Source organism: Triticum aestivum, chromosome 6D (assembly GCF_018294505.1).
Source record: "Triticum aestivum cultivar Chinese Spring chromosome 6D, IWGSC CS RefSeq v2.1, whole genome shotgun sequence".
NCBI lineage: Eukaryota > Viridiplantae > Streptophyta > Magnoliopsida > Poales > Poaceae > Triticum > Triticum aestivum.
The window spans coordinates 225,193,165-225,197,867 of record NC_057811.1 but is presented as its reverse complement, the minus strand read 5'-3'; positions in this window follow the sequence as shown (position 1 = coordinate 225,197,867).

Genomic DNA, 4,703 nt, shown 5'->3' with positions numbered 1-4,703 from the left:
GTGTTAGATTTTTACCTCCTGTGCGGCCGTTTTTATTAAATCTGAGGGTTGGCCAGTCGTCGGCTTCAGCCCCCACGTAGGTAACACGGGGGTGTTCGGGATGGAATCTAAACACTCTTGATCCAATTATATGGTCCTTGAAGGAGTTGTTTAGCGCAACGAACCAGTCAATCAGACTATGCGGCTTTAACGCCCTCACTTAGCCATAGGAGTTTGACAATAAAAAAATATGTTGGTGCAGCCCCTAGTATTCAGACTAGAGTGCTATAAGCGCCTGATCGGGAAGTACCGATCCTTTGCATAATGCGGAAGAAATCTCCAACGATTTGCAACCTACGAAGAGCTGACCGGCTCTCGCCGCATCATGACAGTCAGTTTTCGGCTTTCTCTACTGAGGTGCTCATTTGGGTAAACCAAGGCACAATCGTAGTAGTTCTCCCTTTACTACCTTAGCCGACATAGCGGAACGTAAGGTAGCAAGCACAGGAGCCGGGCAACCCAACTATTGACCAAAGACATGATTCGGAGCCGATGCATATAGTGCTAAATTCGGGGTGCCGAACTATAATATAAAAAGTGTTCAGACTTTTGTTGCCGTAGTGCGGGGTGCTATGAAGCCCCTGGCAAATATGAAATGTACCAAAGTGTACGGGTGCTATCTGATAAGGTTACCCATAGGAGGGAAAGAAAAAGGGAAGGGAAAACAGACAGGGTGCAAAGATAATAAGCTAGGGCCCTAAAGCTCGGGCCGCGAACTGTTTCCATTGTAATTTGATTAATACGTCAAGGCGCATTTGATACAAGTAGTGTGATGAGCAACATGCTATTTAACATGCCCAAAACCAAGGGAGAGCTGCATGTGGGTCCTGAAAAACAGGTAGAGTGATCGTGAACAAAACCACCTAGAAAGTACCCCATATGTCTGCGTTTCTCGCCGTCTTGGTGTGTCTATCCTTCAAGAGGACTGGTGATCAGGCCAGCCGATGGGGCCTGCGAGATTGAAACCTGAAAGGGAAAGGAATAAAAGTGAAAGTATGTGTGTATCCGGTGTCGGTTGAGCCGTACTGTGGATAACAAGCTAGCTATGCCTCCGTCGATGCCCATGGAATTTTCAGTGCGTAGTTATGTACGCGCGGCACGAATGCCACCGCTTGATCGGGACTGAGACGGAGGCCGGATTGCTAGTCGAGCTCATGACGAGTCGAGCTGTCCTGCTGCAGGGTAGTTCGGACCCTCTTAACGGTGTCCGTGGGCTCGGCAGCCGAATTAAGGTTCTGCTTGAGAAGGCCGCTCTGTACTTCTGCTGCTAAGGCAGCTGTGTGCTCTTCTGCACGGAGGGAGCGTTCTGTATTTCCATTGACTGTTATGACGCCGCGTGGACCGGGCATCTTGAGCTTGAGATAAGCATAGTGTGGTACTGCATTCAATCGAGCGAATGCGGTTCGTCCGAGCAGTGCGTGATAGCCGCTGCGAAAGGGGACGATGTCGAAGATTAACTCCTCGCTTCGGAAATTGTCTGGAGATCCGAAGACAACCTCTAGCGTGATTGAGCCCATACAAACGGGCCTCTACACCTGGTATGATCCGTGATGGATTAATGCCCATTTTCCGCACTCTATCCTGATAGAGCAGATTGAGGCTGCTACCTCCGTCCATAAGGACGCGCGTCATGTGAAATCCATCAATAATTAGGTCAAGGACTAGTGCGGCTGAACCGCCATGACGGATACTAGTCGGATGATCCCGTCGATCGAAGGTGTTCGGGAATGACGACCATGGATTGAATTTTGGGGTGACTGGCTCTATAGCGTAGACGTCCCTTAGTGCGCGTTTGTGCTCCCTTTTGGGGATGTGTGTAGCATATATCATGTTCACTGTTTTGACTTGAGGGGGAAGCTTCTTCTGTCCCCCTGTGTTCGGTTGCCGGGGCTCCTCGTCATCGTCCTCGCTTTGCGATCCCTTTTTCCTGTTCTCGGCGTTTAATTTACCGGCCTGTTTAAAAACTGATAGAGGCGAAGGTGTCCCAATGTTTCGATGAGATAACTTTCGTTTTCTATGGGAGTCGACTTTGATACGTATCATGATACCGTATCATATTAAATGTTATATTACTTTATGTCATGCATGGCAATTAATAAGGCAACCTAAGATACTAACTTATGATAGTATGCATTGCGGAGGTAGTATCATATACTCCCTCTGTCTAGGTGTGTAAGTCATCTTACGAAAACCAAATAATCCCAAAACACTTAGGCGCGGTACATTAACTCTCATCTTGTTTCTTGTTTCGTGACATATCAACCAATAAGAGATGTGTGCCATGCATACTTTAAATGACTTCAGACTATCAAACACGACATGCAGCGGTTAGTTCATTGCATGCAATGTTATTAATTAGCAAAAAAACATTAGGTTATTTCGTTTTCCCCTCCACCTTGGTCGCGGTGCGCAACCTAAGGGCATCTCCAACAGTTTGTACGTTAGCTTGTTGGTAAAATATGTCATGTCATCAACCAACACCTTAACATACAGCAACTCCAATGGGTTGTATCTAGTTTGCCCAATAGGATGTGAGATAATAAATAAGGTGACCTCTCATTATAAATTGGAGCTTGTGCAAGGGGTGTTGGTTCATGTACATACAACCTTCCTCTCTTTACTCATTTATTATATGACACATCATCAAAAATCTTATGTGGCAAAGTCTACCAACAACTATCTTACAACCATTGGAGATGCCCTAAGATGACTTAGACACCTAGACGAAGTGAGTACTAGTATCATATGCATGACACTAGTATATGATACTCCCCATTACAACCAGCCTAATGCTTCAGCCCAGCTAACCAACTCTTCATTCCTTTGTAGTTGACTAATTAAATGACCTTCCGCTATTTATAATCTGCAAGCTAAATGGTCAGCGTGCTTCTCCATACAACAAATTGTGATCCTAATTACGAGCCTTTTGTATTTTTGAACTCAAGTCAGCTTGTTTGTTACATGCCCCAATAACATATCTCCTACTTTTGTCAAATCATGTGTTAGGTTACTTTTATTTTGATTTGACGAACGCCCAATGCATTTTTCTGGCTCACACTCGGTTTTCATTGGTAACTTATGTCTAAGCATCATAATTTATGCACCGAAGAGATGATAACTTACGCATAAACACCATGCTAATTTTTTGACATGTAAAAGAAAGTTGTTGTAACATACACCGGGTTACATTTGTGTAAACGAGAAATCTAATTTCCGACTAGTCGGATGTTCGCAATAGACCCGAACACCTCAGATGCCATCCGTTGCAGATCCTTCGCCTGGATATCATCTCGGGTAGTTTTCATCATACGAATCACGCGCTGGAATGTTGCGGAGTTGACCCCTTCGCGCGGCTGGACGTGTTAGACGTGTCTCATAGCCATTTAGAGCATGACATGTGGGTCCTGCTTTTTTTCTTAAACGCGATAAAAAGTGCAACACGTGGGATTCAAGGTTGAGACCTGCCTATCGCAGGTGCAGCCTGCCAACGAACTGAGCTACTTGTCTAATGTGACTAGAACTGCGTACTTTATTTCTATACCGTACAAAATGTGAATGAAGAAAAGAAAAATAGGCACATTCAATTACGGGACCTACTATTTTGAGGTCTTAAGCTACCAAACATGTTAACTTGCTTTCTCTCGTGATTAGACATAGGGACGCAAATTTTTGTACACCTTTTAAATATGAATTTAAAAACAAAATGACAGACCACTTACGGCAAATTTGATTTTTTTTGTGTATATACGGTGCGGTAACTTTGATAAAAAATCCTTGGTAACTTTGATTCCTTGGAAGTTCTGTATAAATAGCAGGATATTTTATGCAATGCATACCCGATAACTTACATATCCTATGCTTGGTAACTCACACATCGCATACCTGATAACTTGTGTACCTCGGTCCTGATAACTTTTGCATGGGGGAGGGGTTGATGAAATATCCCCGGTAAATTTTGTGTGAGTAGCATAGTAACTCACACATCACAGACCTGATAACTTATGTACCTCGGTCCTGGTAACTTTGACGGGGGGGGGGGGGGGGGCTGATGAAATATCGCCCTGATAACTTTTGTGTGAACAACATGGTAACTGATGTCTACTACGCAACCTTCTTCTTGTAGACGTTGTTGATACTCCAAGTGCAGAGGTTTGTAGGACAGTAGCAAATTTCCCACAAGTGGATGACCTAAGATTTATCAATCCGTGGGAGGCGTAGGATGAAGATGGTCTCTCTCAAGCAACCCTGCAACCAAATAACAAAGAGTCTCTTGTGTCCCCAACACACCCAATACAACGGTAAATTGTATAGGTGCACTAGTTCGGCGAAGAGATGGTGATACCCGTGCAATATGGATGGTAGATATAGGTTTTTGTAATCTGAAAATATAAAAACAGCAAGGTAGCAAGCGATAAAAGTGAGCGTAAACGGTATTGCAATGCTAGGAAACAAGGCCTAGGGTTCATACTTTCACTAGTGCAAGTTCTCTCAACAATAATAACATAATTAGATCATATAAATATCCCTCAACACGCAACAAAGAGTCAGTCCAAAGTCACTAACATCGGAGAACAAACGAAGAGATTATGGTAGGGTACGAAACCACCTCAAAGTTATTCTTTCGGATCGATCTATTCAAGAGTTCGTACTAGAATAACACCTTA